Genomic DNA, 23,638 nt, shown 5'->3' on the forward strand with positions numbered 1-23,638 from the left:
AGATTAGCAAAAATGGCATCTGATTAAAGATAAAGATTATGTAAATTGACTGGATGTTGTATATGCCTGGTTATCACTACGGCAAAAATTTGGGATATTGTGTTCGTTTTTTAAGTTTAAGTAAAATTAAGTTACATGAAGTTTTAGTTTCCTTAGTTTGTTTGATGAATGAAAATAATGCCTTTTATGACTGAGTATGAGTAGGTATTCAATAAATGTTTGCCTTTGAAAAAAACAATTCCCTGGGAACACACTCTAGCGAAATGTGTTGCACATGCCTATGGACTATGTCAAGGCCTGTAAAAATTTAGCAACTAGCAGCTTATTCCCAGTCTACTTATGGGATCACTGTACCCAACTTTGATCTGTGGAGCTGGCCATGTTACAGATACCACATAATGCTCATTCTGCACTTAATGAGACAGCATCTATGTGTTGTCACCAGATAGGCATCCTCACTGTACTCTTTCCTGCACTGGATTAAAATATTTAGGCAAGCTTACCTTGACATGTAGATGTTGAGATTAAAACACATGTCTTTAGCTATTGTTAATTTTAATTATCTTTTGAAGATATAAGAATACTTGCTTTTAACAATATTTTATTGATAATGTTAATATTTTTAGTAAAATTCATAGAGATTTTATTACAGTAAAGTGGTGTATGCATTTTACTAAATTAAAAATAAAAGTTTGCAACTGATTTATTTATAAACCAAAAGATATTGGTTTTTAAACAGATATAAATACAGTAACCATTAAACACTTATGCACTAGTACATCTCATTGGGCCTACCATTGTTCTCTAATGTAGTACTGAGATTTCATGCATCGTTTTTTGTTTTTGTTTTTTTCAAAAGACAATTAGTAAATGCAGATTATTTCATCTAAAGACAGACATGTTTTGGATTTAACATGTGAGTAAAACGGAAGAGTGGTGATATCACAAATTATGCAAGCATATAGTAGCTTTTCTACTATGAATTAGACTACATTTTCTTAGCTAAAATAAATTTGAGGCAATTAACCCAGTTAGCAAATCACAAAAGGCAATTAACACCAAAGACTTGATGACATGATTTACTGAAAAGTCAGCCAGATATGTATTTTACTTCTTCTCATATCTCTTGCATAGTTTGATTTGTTCAGTCTCAGGTTAGACTGCTGTGAACCTGGGCAAGATGGAGGCACTGTGCATGAGTAGATCCCATGTCTGAGAAATCAGTCAATTGCCTTCTCTGCATGGGGTTGCGTTCCCCTTTCTGAAGGCGCAGGTTTACAGTTTGAGGATGCTTCTGAATCTCGCTCTGTGTGATAGCCTGGGAGTCAGACTCTGATGCTGAACCTGAGGGATCCCAGCCTGCACAGGATTCCCCGCCTCCAGAACCAGCTGAGCCGGGGCCAGGGCTTGAGCCTGAAGGATCCCCACCTGTGCTGGATCCACAGGTGCAGGCATCAGAAGAGTCTGCTCTGGCTCCTGATGGGAGGGAGGACCCATTGCCTGCAGGTGCTCCACTCCCAGCCTCTTCAGAGGAAGCTGAGGCGGCCCCTGGGTCCAGTAACCCACCAGCCTCTCCTGAGCTACAGAGGCTCAGGGCAGAGAGGCGAAGAGACCTAAGTGCCTACAGGAGGAGTGCTCGCCTCCAGGCCCGGAGGAGAGGCGAGTCTCCGGAGGATTGGGGCCGCTCTAAGCATAGGGCCAGATAAAAGCCAGCCAGACCCAGCCCAAGTTGCATGAGCAACTTAGTTGCAAGCGTATGCTCAACCTGCAACCTTGTACCTGCACCTGCCTTGGACCTTGACCTGCTCCCTGCCTTGCTCCCCACCGGACTGACCTCCTTTGGACCCCTAGACCCAGGACTGGACTTGGACCTCGCTTCACGGACTAACCCCTGGGGCCAGCACACTCTGTCGTTAAAGGTTCAGGTAGTCACAGTGGCTAGAAGTGGCTTTTAACAACTGTAGTTGGTTTGACAACTATGACCATTCCTGGACCGGGAGAAAACCTTGCTACAGTACTCCATGTGTTAGTTACTTCAAGAATGCACTCTCTATGAGGCTTCCCTCAAGCTTGATCTGGAAGCTGCTCTTAGTGTTAGTGAGATGGTGGATGAGTGCTTGGTAAACTGGCAAGAGCATCACTCGGGCAAGGAGGCAATGATTCATTACTCTTAGGATTTCTTCTCCAAAAAGAAGGACTCTGATTCAAGAATTGAATCAGAGCATGTCCAGGCAAATAAGCGAAGTAAAAAAAATACGTCAGCTTAATATTGGAATGAGAATGTTGATAACATGACTAGGTTACAACAATTTATAATTCAGAATTAAAAAAAACAGATTACAGTCACAGGAATAGAATAGGTTCTGAGAAAACATATCTCAGATGTCAAAGGTATGGGGGGTATGAATCCCTGTAGCCCATGTATGTGGGGTAAATAACAAAAGAATTGGCTGGGTAGCTGGATTTTAATGCTGGGCTTTGCACAGACTCTCCAGTAAAAGAGAGCCCCCAGGAGCAGAGTTTAAGGTCAGAAAGTCAAGCAGCACAGTGAAGTATTAGGATTGTAGGCTGTTAAATCTTTTGCATATCCTGTTTAGTCCAAAGCGCTCCCTTTTTCTACCCCCTTTCAATGGAAAGACCACACACTGTTAGGTGTTTAAAATGCTTTACTTACAAAATGTTCTGAAGTTGAGATTCATGGATTTATCCAAGCAGCAGCAAAGAGAACACAGGCAGAATACTATGGGGTAGAAAATACAGGATGATAGTTTCAATGTCTTCCTTGGCCAGTTACATAACACCTTCTAGGGTTTCAATATTCCCAGAAGTGAAAATCAGGACAAAGTTGTTAAGCTTTGTTGCCATACATCTGGAATTTCCCAGACATTTTGCCGATTCAGCGAAAATCTGCCTGGATGCCATTTTATTGCCCAATTCCCGTATGTGTCCAGGAAAACCAGGACATATTGCAGCCCTAACTTCTTCCCACATCAGAGAAGAGGGGGCATGATCTAGCTGAGTCTAGGAATATAACTCTATTATCTTAACCCTTTCACGCACTATCGCTCACGCACAGTTATGTTTGACTGCAATTTTCCACAAAAGGCCAGTGTAAAGAGACACATATTTCTGCTCCTTTGTACAGCTGCAGCTGTTCAACCATACTGCAGTGTTTCCAGAGTGATACAGTAGCTGTAACAATATTAGCTTCCTTGTTTCAACGCTACCTGGTAAAAGTACAGGTGCTAAACACAGCCTTGGTGCTGGATACAAACCAGACCACTCTTGAATGAGGATAGGAGACTTCACCATTTGCACTGGTAGCTCCTGCTACACTATTCTGCTGATGTCCAGCATAGGATGTGAAGAAGGCGTTCTATATTGAATGGTGAAAGAGGAATATGAGTTTCAAGAGTCGTTGATATTTTATTTGGAAGTTAGATCCCAATTATTCCACTCTGGTATACCATCTGGGGATTCAAGGCACATTGTGAATTCTCTTCATTTTGTTCCCTTGATGGTTTCCTTGAACTTTTTCTTAAGGCTGGAAGAATTATGTAAACTGTATTTTAAATTTTTGGATAAATTACAATATGAGGAATATGAAATTTCGTCTGCTGAAATATGTCTCAAAACTCCTAATTCCTTACAGTTCTTTAGTAGATGAACCACGTGACTGCATATTCTGCTTTTATTCTTATTTTGTGTTCTCAGAAGATGAAAATGAACGGCGAATGAAATTATTGGGCTCATTTGACAATATATACAGTTTCCTGATATTTATCAAAATATCTCGGCACTACTAATATCTTTAAATACAGCTCAGCTTGACAAGCTTAGGAGCAAAGTGTAAGGTGAACATCAGGTGACCCATAAGATCTCGGTAGGATTGCTATAGTTTCAGTCTAAAGGGCTGTAGATGGAAACCTCGTTCTACCTCCAAACTGGAACATATTAACTAGGTCCCTAGGTGCAGTTGTCCTTGAGAAATCAATGGCAAGTCTTGCACAAGATCTATAGCAAATTCTGTGTTCTCATCTGTTTGAGATGAACAAGCATGGTAAGCATTCATTTTCGAAAGCTAAGCAGTCTCGAAATTAACTTATGCAGGTTATCTAATCATCCCTAGGATCTGACTGTTAATGCTGTTGCAAAACTACAGGCACATTTTTAAAATGTTCAAGTTGCTTTAAAAATCTCTCATAATAAAAGATCCATGTTGAAAACGAACACAGCTTCCCGGACGTGTTTCAGATGAACTGTTTTTTATCTCCTAAACATGCTTGGGAAAACAAGAGTGCCTTGTAAGCTCCCAAAGTTTGGTTCCATCAGTGCAATTGTTTGATTATTTGATTAATCACATTGATATGTCTATTTTCTAGACTCTTACTCTTTTCCATCTCCTTCTGAGCTGTAAGCAGGAGGTCCCAGGATCCATCCCTGGCATACTGAGCTGCAGTTGGGACAGAATCCTGTATGAACCCCTTGAGATATGAAAACAAATCTCTGTGAATTGAAGATTAAGATAGAAGGTTGATAGAATATCATTTCTTTGTGTTTGTGTGGATGTGTTTCATTTTTCTTTCTTTTTCTCTCTCCTCTTTTCCTTTTTATTACTGGTATTTTGCTCTCTTTGGACATTAGCTTTGTTTTGTTTTTATTGTATTATATGTTGAAAACCTTTAATAAAATAGATTGAACCTTTCATAAAATGAAACCATGGAGATCTGCTGCCTGCCAGTGTAGACAATATTAAGCTAAGTAGACCAATGATCTGAACCAAGGTTTCTTTTTCAGCCGAAACTCACTAGAACTCAGTTTCAGCACCTGTCAGGTGAATGCCATTGCCGATATAAGAGAGCAAGGTTCATGGTGAGTTCCGGCACCTCTTCCCCCCCCCCCCCGGAAAAATAGCACTAGTACAAGGCAGCTCCCTGTATTTTCCTCTCCTCCTCCTCCTCCTCCTTCTTTACCTACATGATGGCAGATAACAATATATTTAATTATCCACACAAATGAATGAATACAGACAATGAAGTTGTCTGTACTATACAACCCACTCCTTAAACACATTGACTTGGAAAGAATTGCCCTTTACTTATGTGAACTTTAAATTGTACTGAAATTGTTATGGCCTTTGGTTTGATAAAAATAAATTCTTTTATTGTATACATGAACTAGTATACATGAACTATGCTAGTAAGTAAACTGGCTTAACGTTTCGGTCTTAGCTTTGTGTGCATTTTGGGCAGATTGGAATTTATTTATTTATTTCCTTTTAACAACGTATAGCAAAATGTTTGAGAGTGATGGTCAGTGTTGTGAATGAGACATTTCATGTTGTAGTTCCCTATCTTTAACAAAAGGTGCAGCCCAATCCCAGGCAGGTCTACTCAGAAGCAAGTGCTGTTGAGTTTAATGGGGCTTTCTCATAATAGGACTGGGTATAGGCTTGAAACCTAAATTTTAACCCCATTATGATTTCAGTTCTTTGCTTCCAAGGAAATTTAGGGTAGGCCTGCAAAATCTCTGTTTGGTAGCAGAATGCATGCATGCATTTTTAACCCCGTGTTTTGCAGATTCCCATAGTGTCTCACAGCAATTAAAATGCAATAGAAATAACAATAAACATTCAATAGAGAAAATGGTGCTGAAGGGAGACAGTTCTCAGCTGGCGATGAGTCCAGACACAAAAGGTCTCTGGCATTACCTTCTCCTCCCTTTGATAGCCTTGCCCTTGGCAAACCTAAAACATATCTTGAAGTGATTTAACAATAAAGAACATTAATGTAAAGAACGGCAACAATTTCATATTTAACAGATTTTTGCATGTTGCTTAATCGTACAAAAAAAAACCCCAAGCAGTTTGCATTAAAACAAAATATACATTAAATTTTTCAGCAAAGGGGGTAAAAATAAGTTAGCCTTACAAAAAACAAAAAACAAAATATAGATATAAATATAATATAGTGGTTAAAAACATATGTTCCAGAATGAAAGGACATATCAAAATATATGCCCATGTGTAAAACCATTAAAACAGTTTCATATATAAAGACAATAACAATTGCATATATAAAAATTATTTCAAATCAAATATAGATGCAGGCCGATACAAAATGAAGAGGTGTGCACTGTTCAGTTCTATTCCAGAGTTGTTTAGGCCAGATGTCATATTTTATACTTATAATAGTAATACTAATAATAATAATAATAATATATTTCAATCTCTATCTGTCTGTGGCCTAAATTACATTCTGATGAGCTTAGCGCTTATGTACAATTTTTGGGTTCTGGTTTGAAATATCTGTTAGGATTATAAAAAATATTATTTTGCAATGAGAATGAAATTCTCATTATAAAGAAAGTTAAGTATTTTGTAGAGTAAATAGAACTGTTCTGCTTTACTTCAGAGCAGAGAAGGATTACATGTATTTGAGTTTATGATTTATTCTCTAATATTCATTTCAGTTGGCTATGGCTTTAAGTGAGTACTGTAAAATACTTTCATTCCATTTTCATTATTTTGTTGATTTGTGACCTCGCAGCTAAGCTTGGGTTTATGGTTTTTGTTTGGGGTTTTTTTTGGTTTAAAAAAATCTAATAAATTCCTAAGAAACCTAATAAGTAAATACCCAAGGGATGTATTGGGTCCAGTCCAATTGCCAAGCAGAAAATAATTCAATGGCTCCATGTATCATAACTTTTATTGTGCATTACTAACAAAGAGGCCACTATGTTATAGCCCAGATAATCAGCTATTTTCACTTCACATAATCAGGTTTTTCTAGGGTGCTAGGGAGAGATGTAAGAAGGCATCCATCCTTCTTTGTCCTACCCTGTATTTGTTGCAATCAGCCTGTTTCTTTTCTGCTGCAGTTCATCTTCTGCCGAACACTATGTTATCCATCTCACTGTTCACCATGGTGAAATTACATAACCTGACGGGATTCACAGAATTATGTCAGTTATGTAAGTTATGTTGCCATGATGTTACTGCAGTTACTGCAGTCTTTCCTTTCAATGCAAAATAATCAGAATTCAAATGAAGGCAAATACAAAGAATTACATGTCATTTGCATGGCCAGGCGGAGTCCCCCGAACCCCGGGGCAGCCCCTGAGGGAAATAACGACATATGACAACGTTCTATGGGATTAAATTGGCCACAACTTTATTGATATTCAGATGTAGGGAGACCTTGGCTCAGTTTATCCTTCCCAGCCCCCCAGCCGGGGTTCTGGTTAACTTCAGGGTTGTCCAGCATGAGTGGGGAGTGGGCTAGCTCTGGAGAACATATGTTCAAGCAGATAGCCCGCTGCCACCCCTATTTGCCGCCGCTGGAGGGGGAGGGCAGTGACGACCTCGGGGCATATGGTCAATGCCTCCCCCTGAGACCCCGTTAACGGGAACCCTGTTATCGACACCGCAATGGGGACGGGGGTCACCACCCCACCCACAGTTTTGTAGACGACTAAAGGATTCCGCCCAAGGCCCGCAACTGCCAAAGTTGTGACGAATTGCTACGGGAAAGGCGAAACCTGTCAATGCAGGGAAAGTCCTTTCCGGCCCTTCAACAGCGACCTAGACATAGCAAAGTAAACATCATTTGAGGGAGTGGAGGGTGGGGAAGCTCTGAATCCAACAGCCGCTTCCCAAGTATGACTCAAGTTCTATTGTGTGTACTGTATAATCCCTCCTTCTACCTGGCCAACCCCCCTGGCAACACCTCCCCAGCTGGGAATAATAATAATAATAATAATAATAATAATAATAATAATAATAATAATAATCTTTATTACGGTCATAGACCAGCAAAAGAGAAAATAAAACAATAGTACATAGTATAAATATTTCTTAAATATCGTCTTTTAACAATACTATTTCAGATCCCGTGTTAGATTAAAATAAAGCTAAAATTTAATGGTAGATAATTCCATTTAAGTATTATCTGCTATGGCTTGGTGGACGGCTTTATCACTGTTGTTAGTTGACGCGTCTCAGTCTTGCCGCATGATAGCAAAATTGAGCTACAGTCATAGTTTGATCTTTGTTGGTGTCCTCAATTAAATATCTAGTCAGCATTTCAATTGAACTGCCTGGTAGGGCAGGGGTTCGATTAACTCCTTCCTCAAATCTCGATACAGAGTGCAGTGTAGGAGAACGTGGCTAATAGAGTCAATTTCCTTGAGATCGCAAGGACATAGCCTCTGTTCTATCGGGATCCGAAGATATCTACCAGATGGTAACGCCGAGGGATATCTACCAGTTAGTAGTCCCCAGCCGGGATTGGGCGGCTGCTGGAGTAGGTGGAGTCCACAGGTATCCAACCTGGGAAGGTGGTGCCAGGCCCAACTGCCAGGAGCTGCACCGTGATCCAAGGGGGCTACTCGTGACCATGCAAAACGCGCACCCCATTTGATGTGGGGAACGTTCATTGCAGACTGAAAGCAGCAGCAGCAGCAGCAAATACTGATCATATTTACTGGGTTGCCTTCCATGGGACAAATAAAGAAACTTTGGTAATATCTGCTCCCGTTTCTGTTTTTGGTCAGAATTCTCCAACATCCCATGCCAGTGCCTATACTCCAAAAAGGACCTCCAGAACATCATATCGCCAAAGGCACCATTCCTAGTCCTAGTATTCCCATATCCTGGGCATTGAGCAACAGGGTTGCTTGGGCCGGTTGCAAGAAAATCCAGAAACAGGGTTATTTCCCACCCTTCCCCTCTTGTATACTAGCTTTGTGTTTTACTCTGCCACTGGTCCTGTCGAAAACATGCTAGACATTGTCTCAGGGTAGCGCCTCCTTAGCCAGACAGCAGGGGTGGCGAAGGAACTTGTTCTTAAATGGATTCATACATGGAATGCACACTGTATTTGAGGAATGATGAAGTACTGCAGTGTATAGTGAGGTCTAGGATTTTGCAGGGGGGGGTGCATGAGTTTGGGGGTGGAGTTTCTCATAGCAGTTCCCTGGGTTTCTCATAGCAGTTCCACAGGCAGGAAATTGGTCAGTGAGTTGTTGTCTAACCACTGCAATATATTGTTATATATCGGAACGAAAAAAAGCTTGCAAATAGCATCCACTAGGTGGCTCTCTCTGCAAGCACTCCACTCCTGGCAGGATCTTCGGCTTCAGTTTCTGTTCTTGTCATGCTCTGCACTCTGTGCCAGTACTTGCCTTCCATAGACTTTAATGGGTAGGAAAACCTTAGTCACCTTTGAACCATTGCTCAGAACTTTGCCAAATCAGAGAAAGCATGTGCTCTCCAACAAGCCAGAATAATGGTCATCAGTAGTTTTGCCCCAAATTTGAAAAATATAAATAATATGCCTGGAGAAAATCTCAAGAAAAAATAGACCCCTGAGTTCATTTTCAGCACACCTTGCTTTCCCTGTGGCATTTTATTTTGGATCACTTTGAAATTTGGCATATTCATAAACCTTATCTGGTAGATCATCTGTGCCAAATTTCATCTGTGCCATCTATGTTCTCCCCCACTTAAGTCTGGGGCTGTCATGCTCAATGTTGGTGGGACTGAGGTACCCCGACATGATGTAAAATTGACATGGACCAGAAAAAGACAGATTCAGACACCCCTGCTTGACTCCAAGGAGGAAGCATGGAGGGCCTGATCCACTCTAGAAGTAGCAGTGAAGACATAATCCTCTAGACGTGATTTGTATTCACATTTATGAATGGACTTCGCAAATCAGGGCATTTCATCCACACTTCAAAGTAATTCCAGATCCCTCTGCCACATATTATGTTACTGGACCTATTAATTCTGGAATTTGTGAATGTCTACACAAACAAAACTATGTATCAGCTTCAGCCAGCTCACAGTTGGCTGTAGCTGACACACACACACACACACACACACACACACTTCTGCCATCAAATTGAACAATAAAGATTTTGGAATTGGACGTAAACCAGTAATTTTGCTGATGATGAATGAGACAGAGTAGAACACAGCTTGCCCATCTGCAGATATATTAACTCTACAATACTGACATGAAGATAAATGAGTTTTATTATTGACTGGACACACATGATTCCAGGGGACATGTACAATGCAGATACTTCCTCTACCACAAAGCTCATTTACTTTTTCCTTGCTATAGTTGGGAAGATTCCATTATCCATAGTACATGTATGTAGTTGTGAGTCATTGCTGTAGAAACATATTAGGAAGTATTTCAACTAAATGATAAAAAAATTAACCCAGTTCAAGATCAAAGTTAAGGCTCATGTTGGCTCAGGCCACACAAACTTGGAAACAAAGGCTGATGCCTAAAGAGACATGCCCTCGTAATCAGCAACAATGTTGTGCAATGTCACAAATTGTGCTTGCTTACCCTCAATGTACCGAAACCTTTCCTTGCTCTTTCAGTCCAAATCCAGATGCCTGGGACCAGTGAATATGTTCGTGATGTCCTGGGCTTGTATTGCCTTATGAAACATCAAAACTACTATATTGCTAGAGAAATCCTCTTGTGAGTTCACCCATACCTGCTAGTTATTTACATCCTTCTCTGACAAAGGTCAGTAGACGATGATGGGAATTGTGGATCAGCAACATCTGGAGGGTATCATACTGACTATCCTTGCAAAAGCTACTTGGACCTAAAGAAAACAACTATGACAAGCAATGAAGCCATGAGAGAGAACAAAACTCACCCATCAAAATCAGGGGTCACTAACCTTTTCAGGTTCATGGGCACTTTTGGAAATTTTGAGTGAGTACCATGGGCACCACCCCATCTGGTCACTTCCCTCTCCTTTCCCCTAGATCAGCCCTCCCCCAGAGAGACAGAAATCACACACACTTTTCCAAGGGATCTGAGTAAAGAATGGACCCAGTAGAATTAACCTGAGCATATTTGAAAAGCTAAGAAGTGCCTGGTATGGTTTCAAATTGGATGGGGGATCTCAAGTTGAGATTCCTGCATTGCAGGGGGCTGAACGAGATGACCTTTGGGGTCCCTTCCAACTCTACAATTCTATACAAAGCTGAAAAAGGAAGTGACAAAGAATGTCACTCCTCTAACTTCCTCCTTCAGCTCTCTGTATTTTTCAATGAAGAAAAGCCTAACAAAGTGCAGAGCTGGTGAAGTGGGTGCTCAGGGGCTTCATGGGCACCAGGGGAATATCTCAAGGGTGCCATTGCCCCCATGGGTGCTACACTGATGAGTCCTGATCTAAAAGTCCCAGAATAAACTTTGTTAGAAGGGACTCCTGGTCCAAATTTCAGTATCATCTGCCGTCGCTGCAAAAATTTTGTACATCTGTTTGAAAGAGATTCAAAGTGAATAAGATATTCCAGGTGAACTAAATATTGCTAAGCTGTAAAACCTTTTAACATAGGGAAGCCAACCATATAGGAAATGGATGGTCCAATGTTTAGGATATGAGCGGTGGGGGGGGGGAGCAGAATGACAGTAATAATCAAACACCAATACTAATTCAGTAGCTAGTCATAGTTTGAACAACAGAGAAGAATTCAATAATACACGCTTCTGTGTTTTTGTAGAGAGAAGTCCTTGCTCCAGCTGAAAAAAGAAAGAAAAATCTGTCTGGAGAAATTAGAAAGATATCACTCTCCTTCCTCAGGCTCATTCATACATACTGATTGCATCCTTTTGAATGTAAAGTAGTTGCAAATCCAGTTCGCATAAGCCCTTAAATCTAGTTTATGGATGTTTTGCATCACTGGAGGCAACACAGCCCAGACAGAATACATCAGCCTAAGCATGTTGCCGGATACAAGCTCTTCAGTTTAGTCCTATTCGGGCGTTATTAGAATGAGGGTTAAATACCTGACATAGAGGCAGCAGAGCCAAACACCCCACCAGTGTCCACATCTAGGCCAGCTTTCCTTCTCCTCTATGTGCATTCAGCACAAAGGTTTCAACAGGCTTTCCAAGTGTGTGCAGCTCAGTGATTCGTAAGCTCAGGCTTTTCGGGGAAGTTCATTTTCGCAATCTATGTTAATAGGCCTAAATTGATTTTATTGGTATTTCTTAATGAACATTTTCTCTTGTTTCATGTAAACTGCTCAGAGGTTCTTGATGGACGAAGCGGTATAGAAATCTTATTAAATAAATATGTGAGCAAATTCTGATTTGCAGCCTTGGAAGAAGGCAAATAAGTCCTTTTCCCGGAGAGAATAAATCAGGTTATGCTTATTTCCCACGAGTGATTGGTGGGCCTGCGTGGTTGGGGGCAGGGGACTGCCTTGCTCTCATGACTTCCACAAGTCACTACTGGTTACTGAGAGTGGGAGAGGCAAGGCGTCAGGCTTCGGGGAATCAGATCCCTCCCACGGTGGCAGCCAAGAACCAGAGAAACGATAAAAGTTCTTATCAATAAATTTATTCAATAATTCTCAGAGAGAAACAGAGGAATGCAGCCTTCCCTAAATAATGGTGTTGCTCCAAGTAAAGTCCCACCCCCTACATCATTCCTGCGTTGGCTAATCTGAGCTTTCTGCCTCCAAGCTCTCTGTTCTCCTACCCTCAATGCCCGTCTGGTCCTGGGAGGGGGGTCAGGAATGCTTTCTAAAGACACCAAGTCTGTCAGCTGTCTCTCCCCTGGTGGTGCTGATTCTTCTTCCTGCTGTTCCTCTCCCAATATTTCCCAGCTTCTCCCCTCTGCAGCCTCTGAACTATGCCCCTCTGCAAACCACTGTTCTTGATCTATACTGTCCTCCTGTTCTCAGCAAGGTTCAGGAGAAGAGGGGGGAGGTCGCCATCATTCCTCCTCAGTCCTGCCCCTGACAGCAGGAGACACAGTGCAGGTGTGCAGCAGCGGAGCCAATCTAAGGCCCTGGATATTCCCTCTTGGTAACTGGGAAGGCAGCTGGGATAACTCAGTCGGTAGAACATGAGACTCTTAATCTCATGGTCAGGAATTAGTGCCCCATGTTGGGTAAAATATTCCTGCATCGCAGGGGGTTGAACTAGATGACCCTCGTGGTCCCTTCCAACTCTATGATTCTCATGTGGCCGGCTACTGCTTCTCTCCATCACCTTGAGGAGATGTCATGCTTCCTTTCCATCCATGTTCTGTGGATTCTGAACACCCTCACTTTCCTGTCATTGACAATTGATCTCATCAGCCAGGAGATATATTCATAAATGTTATAAAAGAGTGAGGGAGGAAAAATAAAAATCCTTTGTGGATTAAAAATTTTAAGGTCACTTCATTAAACTGGAGTTTGCTTTCTTCTCTAATGCATCAGATTGGCTGCCATTGAGAGGAAAGGGGGATCATTGGAATAAACTCATCACTGTGGAACAGTTATATAAATCACAAAAAAAGGAATCAGAGTGAATCAAAAAAATACAGTTAGAAAACGAGAAGGGATGTCAATAAAATAACCTCAGCTCAAGAATTTGTTGTCGACTGATGCATTTGCAGGGCTTCAGTTTGCATCAAAATTACTTCAGAAAGCATAAAGCCCTTTCTGACAAAAGAAGGCTTAACTCAAGAATTAAATGCATCCAAGGTCACATTCTTCTCATGCGGTTAGGGCTATAGGAAGTGATTATCATTTTATTCCAAGTTTTACTCTCAATCCTCAATGAAATTATTCTGTATCTAGGATACTCACTTTGGCTAAAACAAATATTTTATTTAAAAAGTTGATCATATCAATAATGTGCACACTCCTCTTCCTCTAGTGAACCTCAAAATATAATTTTCCACTTCAGTATGGTTGGGCGTAGGACAGACTTTCTCAAAATGGACCAATAGGCTCCTACCTTATACCTCACACCAAGGTTAGTTACATGATGATGAAGCCTAGTTCACTAGAAGTCATCAGATATTCCAGAGAAGACTGTCAGCTTGCATGATTTTCAATTCGAAGTTTCTAATGAAAAAATCCTTCTAAATAAATCCAAAAATATCCTTCTAAAACTTTGTGTACTTTTGCATACCAGATGTAACTTCATTCCAGAAATGGGATATGTGAGTTCTGCACTGATTTTAAGAGTTCCTCAGAAAAGTTATTTATTTCTTTTATTTATTTCATAAAATTTATACACCATGTGATTATAAAAAAACCCTCAAAGTAGTTTACAAAAAGAATAAAACAGAAAAATTATAAGTAAAAACAATTAGAACATTCAGAAAATTAAAACCAGGAATAAATTGAAAACACATAAGCATTCTAGATTCTAGAGGGTGAAACAGGAGAGCGCAAAATATGGTCTGAAGCTCAACATAAAAAAAAACCTAAGATCATGGCCACTGGTCCCATCACCTCCTGGCAAATAGAAGGGGAAGAAATGGAGGCAGTGAGAGATTTCACTTTCTTGGGCTCCATGATCACTGCAGTTGGTGACAGCAGTCACGAAATTAAAAGACGCCTGCTTCTTTGGAGGAAAGCAATGACAAACCTAGACGGCATCTTAAAAAGCAGAGACAACACCTTGCCGACAAATGTCCGTATAGTTAAAGCTATGGTTTTCCCAGTAGTAATGTATGGAAGTAAGAGCTGGACCATAAAGAAGACTGATCACCGAAGAACTGATGCTTTTGAATTATGGTGCTGGAGGAGACTCTTGATAGTCCCATGGACTGCAAGAAGAGCAAACTTATCCATCTTTAAAGAAATCAGCCCTGAGTGCTCACTGGAAGGACTGATCCTGAAGCTGAGGCTCCAGTACTTTGGCCACCTCATGAGAAGAGAAGACTCCCTAGAAAAGACCCTGATGTTGGGAAAGATGGAGGGCACAAGGAGAAGGGGACGACAGAGGATGAGATGGTTGGACAGTGTTCTTGAAGCAACTAGCATGAGTTTGGCCAAACTGCAGGAGGCAGTGAAAGATAGGCGTGCCTGGCGTGCTCTGGTCCATGGGGTCGTGAAGAATCGGTCACGACTCTTCACGACTCAACAACAACAACAACAACAAGCATTCTAGATATCTGGGTAGGCATGTTGAAACAAAAATATTTTTAGCAGCTGCCCAAAACAGTACAGTGCCTCGATCTAGATACATCCAAGAAGTGTTTCAGTTAAACGTGTTGTAAACTTTGTATGAGAAATCGGGTTGGCAAAAACAGAACTGCACAGTGCACTTTTTTTTTTGCCAATGTAGCTGAGTCCAGGGAGTTTCCCTGAAATGTTGCTGGACTACAACTCACACCTTCCCCGACCTTCAGCCATGCTGACTTGGGATGATGAGAGCTGGAATGCAATAGCATTCTTATGATGTTCTGTAGGATGTGATGCCATGAGCAACCTCTACTCTGCTGACCAAAGGAACCATACAGGTGTATGCAGAGGCAGACATTCTTTTAGGTAACCTGATCCTGCGTTGTTCAGGGTTTTATTTAACAAGCCTTCGAACATGGCCCAGCCATTGATCAGCAGCCAGAATCGTCCAGACAGGACTGAGGAAAAAGAGTTGAAAAACATGGGGGAGTGGTGCAATTGTAGAGACCGTGGCTGGGGTTGGAAGCCCATGGTCTTCTGGATGCTATTGGACTCTGTCTCCCTTCAGCCCCTGCCAGCATGGCCAATGATCAGGGATGGTGGCAGTCGTAGTCCAACAATATATCCTTCCCCCGCCCAGCTCTTATTCAATATGATGACCACCCAGACAAAGGAAGAAGGTTGAGCAACAGACTCAAGCCCTAAGAATATCTCAGGATAGCTCATTCTATATAACTGTAGAGAAATGGGCCAGTTCTAGTGGATGAGTTAACACAGCAGCAGCAGCAGGAAACACTGATATAAGTAAAGGCTGGCGCTCTTTCTACCTGTTTTGCCTAGATACTTTCACTGGAGCAGTGCTAATTATAATTAATGTGATCACATAGTTTTATTCCCTTTTTTTGATGAAGCTCACCACATGAATGACACTGAAACATCTATAAAAATATAACAAATTAGATGTGTCAAGCTGAATGATAATGGTCTATATGTGGGGGAGATTGTGAGACAAGTTGTATTACCTGACTAATCTGTGCCTGGGATGTGCAATTGTGCACAACCAGTAAAAGTGCCTTAGCACCCAAAGATTTAACTGGCATGAAATGAGTGATGTAAATCTGGCCATATAACATTTGTGCAAATAGTTATGCCAGGTATCTCCTGCAAACCTACATTAGGTTTTATAGGAAATGGCTCTCAGTTATTTCCAAGGTGAGATTTTTTTTTAAAAAAAATATTTTAAAAAACCCTGTTAACATGAATATAACTGTGCAATGTTTTAATTTATTTGCTTTTATGTGGATTGTGTTCTGTATTTTAATTGAGATTTTTAGATATGCTGCCCTGAAATGCTGCTGCTGCTGCTGCTAATTTTGGATGAAGGACAGTCTATAAATTATACAAATAAAATAAAAATAAACACATGCATATGTTCTTCCATTCAATATACAATTAACCTCTCGACAAGCAGAATGAGAATTATCAAAATAGTTTGACATGGTTGTATCAAATTCTCTTCTGCACAGAGTAAATGCACTGAAATTAATCTGTATAACTAATTTAGGCACATTAATTTTAATGGCTCTACTCTATAGACCTATAGATTCAATACACAATGTGCCCAGTTTATGGCCAAGATCTGACAACTTTTGTCCACTTTCAGAAAATGAAAAGTAAGCTTTCCCAGCATTGATCTTGGAACTGCCACTGTAAAAGGGGTGTTCAGACAAACTCCATCCACTCATTCTGCAAATGCATGAAGGGAGAAAGAGATTGCACCCACTCATCACTCACCCAATACTCCTCTTGTGTCTTGACAGCTGAGTGTTCACTGTTAGTGTGAAGTGTGCCTCAATGCAAGCAGAAAATCTGTCCCATCCTAAGTCCCCTTCACATGAATGGTGAACACATACATGATCTTATTGATCCCTCAAGCATTCACCAAATGCACAGGTTCATTGTGAACATGAACACTCCTGAAACTCTCTAAGGACACAATCTATCCTAATATAGTTCATTCAGTGCTTGCATGTGACAAGACTGAAACGCAGTTCAGTATGTCTTTGCTTCTTCCTTCCCTATTCATGGGAACTCTAGATATTTAAAGATCCATTCATGCCTCCCCATCCTCCTTCAGCCCTCCATCTTTTCTGGCTTCTTGTTACCCAGGTGCAAGGGTGGAGCCCTATCCTCATCACCTCCTACTTATTCCAGCTGTGCCCTGATGTCCTAACTCCTGCATCATAGTGATACAATCTGAATCACAGACATTACCAAAAATGATATGTCAGGCCCCCCAAATAGTACTGACTGTTAAACCAGCAAATGCAGAAGGCTGCCTCTGTATGTAGCATTTTATAGGCGACTGGCACACTGAAGATGAATGCTTCTTTCTTTTTCTTCTATTTTAACAGTGACAGAAACAACAGCAGCAGTAATATTCTTCAGTAATGTATCTGAAGAAGTGCGCATGCACACGAAAGCTTATACCCAGAACAAACTTAGTTGGTCTCTAAGCTGCTAGCAGTAATACAGTGATAGTACATAGCGTTTCACTATACACTGCACTGCAAAATAATAATAAAATCTAGGGTTGTATCTAGTGTTACAGGGTCAGGTAGGTAGCCATGTTGGTCTGACACAGTTGAAATATAGGCTATATTAAAAAATAAAAAAACTGTCCAGTAGCACCCTAGAGACCAACTAAGTTTGTTCTTGGTATAAGCTTTTGTGTGCATGCACACTTCTTTGATTGTGTCCTGTTCACATGCTGATCATGGGAGGACAGAGCATAGCTATAATCTATCATGATGATAGATAGTTATCACCATGGCTTAGTGACAATGGCAGTACAAGGCCTCGGAAACAGGAAGTTTCAGCCATAGTGAGCAGGTACTTCCTGCTTTGGTTCCTGTCATCATGTTACTAGAAACAATCTCTTTAGACCATAGATGGTCACGTTTTCTTTTCTTTTAACACACACACCAACCAATAACTCAGGGAATGTAGGGCACCATTTTTATACTCACTAGATAATCCCATTCAACTGAGATAACTGAAGGGCATTTACCGTTTGCATCAAATTTATGCCCTGTAATTAAATGTTTAACCAGGTTCTCCAATGCATCAAGGCTAGCCACATTGCATCATTAGCGATTGTCGTTTATTTCACAGGGAAAATAACCTGCTTTTTAATGTTATCAGTAACATTTATTACTTTATTTCCTTTGTGTGTTGTTCCTATTCAAAGAGGAGGGGGTGGAATACTGTGATCCCCTTGGAGGTTTTTTTATGAGTTAACCTCCTTGTAGCATCTGAGTATTTTTTTAAAAAATGAATTCATTGAAATTCAGTTCAAAAAAGAATGTAATTTACTGCTGGTTGATAATAAGAGATCATCTGGCTTCAGCTAGACTTGGGTGGCTGTGTCTAATAAAACATTTGATGCAATCTTGATTAGACCACACAAAGCCTGGTATTTGGGAAGCACTGCATGTGATTTGGGCTTTTATATCATCCTAACCCTAGTGTCCCTTGCACTGAATGATATAATCAGTTTAAATGTATGTACTCTAATGATGTGTTTGTCATGAAAACAGAGCCCACAATCCCTTCATCAATGTGACAAGGAAGAACAATTGATTTAATTTGTGGCTGGTTGCTAAATATTACTGTGGTGGGATGCTTTTAAGAGTTCCGATAATTACGCAAAGCTGCTTTATGCATAATTTCTACAGACGATGGGTGATAAAGCTGGGCATTACCCTTGGCAGTTTTGCTGCTCTTTGTTTTCAGTTTTCAAAAAGAAATGAATATCCTATTAACTTGAGCAGTGGAAAGCTAATAAAGCTTGGAAGAGAGATGTAGAGACTCACCATTCCTGTCTCCAGTGCCATTCTACACCTTTTCCAAACCAGGGTAGTTTTCATACTAATAACTTAGTCCTGGTATCTTACATGAGAGAAGAACACTTTTATGGATTTACTTACAGGTAGGTAGCCGTGTTGGTCTGCCATAGTCAAAACAAAATAAAATAAAAATCCTTCCAGTAGCACCTTAGAGACCAACTAAGTTTGTTCTTGGTATGAGCTTTCGTGTGCATGCACACTTCTTCAGATACACTGAAACATGCACACGAAAGCTCATACCAAGAACAAACTTAGTTGGTCTCTAAGGTGCTACTGGAAGGAATTTTTTATTTTATGGATTTACTTATTTAGAGCAAGGGATGAGGAACTTTAAAAAAAAGGACAAGTCTTTGTCCCAAAGAGACAGTAACCCAAATGTTGATCGGCTTGGGGAAGAGATATAAATGTATGAGGGGTTAAATATAAGACATTTGAGTTTCACAGTCCTTTTCTGCAGTGGCTCCCCATACGAGGAATGTACTCCCCAGGGAGGTTCATCTGGCTCCATCATTATACATCTTTAGGTGCCAGGCGAAAACATTCCCCATCTACCAGGTCTTTGGTTGATTAATATAGTGGTAGCTCAGGTTACAGACGCTTCAGGTTACAGACGCTTCAGGTTACACACCCCACTAACCCAGAAATAGTACCTCTGGTCAAGAACTTTGCTTCAGGATGAGAACAGAAATTGTGTGGCGGCAGCTCGGCGGCAACGGGAGGCCCCATTAGCTAAAGTGGTACCTCAGGTTAAGAACAGTTTCAGGTTAAGAACGGACCTCCAGAACGAATTAAGTTCTTAACCCAAGGTACCTTTACCTTTACCCCTGACCATTATGTCCAGTCGCGGACGACTCTGGGGTTGCAGCACTCAACTCACTCTATAGGCCGAGGGAGCCGGCGTTTGTCCGCAGACAGCTTCCGGGTCATGTGGGCAGCATGACTAAGCCGCTTCTGGCGAACCAGAGCAGCACACAGAAATGCTGTTTACCTTCCCGCTGGAGCGGTGCCTATTTATCTACTTGCACTTGATGTGCTTTCAAACTGGTAGGTTGGCAGGAGCAGGGACTGAACAACAGGAGCTCACCCCATCACAGGGATTCAAACAGGGATTCTGATCAGCAAGCCCTAGGCTCTGTGGAAAAACTCCATGTTAAACCTTTCCACCAGTACACATTTTGTTGTCGTTTAGTCGTTTAGTCGTGTCCGACTCTTCGTGACTCCAAGGACCAGTGCACGCCAGGGCCTCCTGTTTTCCACTGCCTCCCGCCTCCCGCAGTTTGGTCAAACTCATGTTAGTAGCTTTGAGAACCCTGTCCAACCATCTTGTCCCCTGTCGTTCCCTTCTCATTTTAAACCTTCTTTAATGCACATATATTTTCCATTTCTGTGTCAATTAATGCAATTATACTTAACACAAACAAACAAAAATACATTGTCATGAGCACCACATGAACACAATGTAACCTGATCAGTTGGTTACAATTGCAAGCTTCTTTTAAGCCTTGTTACAGTCAGGGAAGGCACACAGGAACGCCCCCTCTCGGCCCATGGGTGGCACGTTGGTGACCTCTAGAAATAGGGAGTTCTGAGCTAGATGGACCAATGGTCTGATTCAGTATAAGACCATTTTCTACATTCTTAATGTACAATTACTTTGCAAATGAATTGCATAAATGGAAGGATTCGATAGACAAAGGTCATTAATTAGATTTCTATTTATTAATTAGATTTACATTATAGTGCTTGAACATGAAGTGTGTTTTGTCTGGGTGATTGTTGTTGTTGTTGTTGTTGTTGTTGTTGTTGTTGTTATTTAATAGCTTTATAACAGAAATAAATTGTTAGTTGCATCCAGGTCCCAAGAGAATATGCTATTTGCCCTTGATGCTCTCCATGCAAAAGTCATTGCCATATGGAACAGGCTTGTAATCCCTTTTTCTGACATGAAGGGATCGAGACATTGCCACATGCCACAGCGTCTCAAAAGCTACTGTAAAATGCATCTTGACTTGAAGAAAAGGCAGCTTTAGTAGCACAAGTCCCAGGCAATTTTAGGAGGTGATAGGAGAAGTTCTATGAGCGTGTTCTGCCTTCATTGTGTGTAACAGCAGTGAAATATTATTCAGAAACACTTGTGTATGGAATTCAAATTTCCTTGCTTCCTGGCAACAGCAGGAGATTCATGCTGAAAAGTGACATTGTTTGTGACACTGGATGTGGCAGCTTAATGAAAGGGTTTGTAAACAGATTTAATATTGGGATTTAGTATGTAAACATGAAGAGTTCTGTTGTACCTGTTAGGCCAAAGCCAAAAGGGAAAGGATGGATCTGGGATGTAGATCAGAGATCAGCTCAATTCTCATTTCTGCCATAACATCAGCAGATGCCCTTATCAGCCTCTCTCAATGCAGTTACAGGTACACACACAGATTCCCCATCTACAATATGGGGTTAATAATACTTTGTTTACATTAGATCAACCTCCCGCAACCTGGCACCCTCCAGATATTTTGAACTCAAACTCCCATCAACCCCAATGAAGACTCATGAGGAAAAGAGACAGTGAAAACAGGTTATATTTATTAATATAACAACCGAAGCTCTGCAAACAAAATTAACCTAACTCAGAAACTAAAAACCGGCGAGGATTTTTGCTCATTCTGGCAGGAAAGCATCCCTCCCTGGGCACATTAACAGCCATAGACTACAGCTCCTCTGCCAAGGGCTGGGAGAAAATAGCTCCTTCTTGCTAGGGAAGCCAGGTGATATGATGGCCATCTTCAAATATCATAAGGGCTGTCACGTGAAAGATGGAGCAAGCTTGTTTTCTCCTGCTCTGGAGAGTAGGACTTGAACCAATGCCTTCAAGTTACAAAAAAGGAGATTGTGACTAAATATCAGGAATAACTTTCTGACAATAAGAGCTGTTACTGTGAAACAGGTTCCCTTGAGAGCTTGTGGATTCCTTTGTTGGAGTAAGCAGAGGAAGGATGGCCATCTGTTATGGAAGCTTTAGTTCAGATTCCTGCATTGCAGGGGGTTAGACCAGATGACTAATGGGGCCTCTTCCAACTCTATGATCCAGTGAAGGTATGGGAACCCAACACATGCACCCAGGCCATGCTCATGTTGTCTATTTTGGGCCTAATGGGCACCCCCACACTCCCTACCCAATGAAATTAAAAGTTAGAGAAATGTCAGGGAAATGGAATAAACAGTCATGTGAATGCAGCCTAGATAATCTCAAAAGTTTGTTTAGGGGTTTTTTTTGAGGGGGGGTGAAGTATGGATTTGTGGTCCTAGGGCAACAAAGCACTTTAATCCACTTGAATTCTGCAAACCCAAATTCCCAATATGTGTTTGAATCTTTCTCACAAAATATCGAACACCTTGGAGAAATCAGCTATGAATGTGATTTATTTCTAGGATATTTGCTTAAATGTATAAAAACTCATGTGACTCCTTCATCATGCACCTTCATGGAAATCTCAGCAATTAATGGTTTGTATTTCAGGGTGAACACCCATTTAAACTTTCCTCCATACCTTCCTCATATTATTGTACTGAAAAAGCACTTACCTCTATTATATCTTCTAAATGGAGTAATTCAGTTTTGAACATTTCTAACTAGGGGGGTATCTTATTAGCACATTAGCTCCTAATGTGTTGTAATCAAACAGGTATAGCCATTCCCCCACGGGCCTAGATTATATATAGTATGCAAATATTGAATATTTGCTATGTAAAACATCCTAAATAAAATATATTGGCCAATAAAAACTGATGGGAAGGCATTCCAATGACACACTACTACAGATGTAATTTTAATATTAAAGTCCATGGATCATCTCTTTCTATGACCAGAGGTCAACAAATGAGCTTGCTGCAAGAGAACGCATGCTTTGGTCCAGTGATACACGCTCAGCATAGTATTAGGGAGAGAGCCTGCACTTCTGAAACTTCAAATAAGGACACTGTTTGCCTCCTGTTCTCAGAGTGGCCAAATGGATGCTTATGGGAAGCCTGCAAGCAGGACTTCTGTTCCTCAGCAACTGGTATTCAGAGGCATTCTAACTCTGATATGCAGCCATAATGACTAGCAGGCATTTAGCTCACAGAACTGTGGGCTGTCTATCAGGTCAATCAAAGGTTGTAGGAAGGAGGAGGAGGAGAAGAAGAAGAAGAACTTTCAGCTTTCCTTAACAAAAACGGCCCTTTAATGTAATTTGAGTATAACGATAAAATATGAAGTACAGAATGCAGATTCTCAAATACTGTATTTATCTGAATGTAATGCGCACCTTTTTTTGGGACAAATTATGCAGTGAAAATTAGGGTGCACGTTAGATTTGACGGTGCCAGCAAATACTTTTTTTGGTTTCAAGGTTTTGAAAACTGAGGTGCGCATTAGATTTGCATCAATACGGGCTGCATAGATCATTATTGATTGATTATTACAAGAGATGCTTGCATGGTTGCCAATATTTCACATTCCCCATGTCTACAAGTTTAATTTGTAGAATACAAATTCGGTTTTAAAATGGCTCTTTCTGCAATATGCAGGTGTGGTGCAATTTGAGGCTTGTGATGCAATCTTAAATTCACTTTAGCCCTATCCAAACATTCTGCCTGAACAAATAAGGGCAAAGAGTGCATAGGGAGTATATTGAGTATAAAGGTCTGAAGGATTTTCTAAGAAGAGTCCCTATGATCAGGAACCGTGAACATAAGAATGTTAAAAGAGCCTGCTGAATCAGTCCAATGGCCTCATCTTTCCAGC

Source organism: Lacerta agilis, chromosome 12 (assembly GCF_009819535.1).
Source record: "Lacerta agilis isolate rLacAgi1 chromosome 12, rLacAgi1.pri, whole genome shotgun sequence".
Taxonomy (NCBI): domain Eukaryota; kingdom Metazoa; phylum Chordata; class Lepidosauria; order Squamata; family Lacertidae; genus Lacerta; species Lacerta agilis.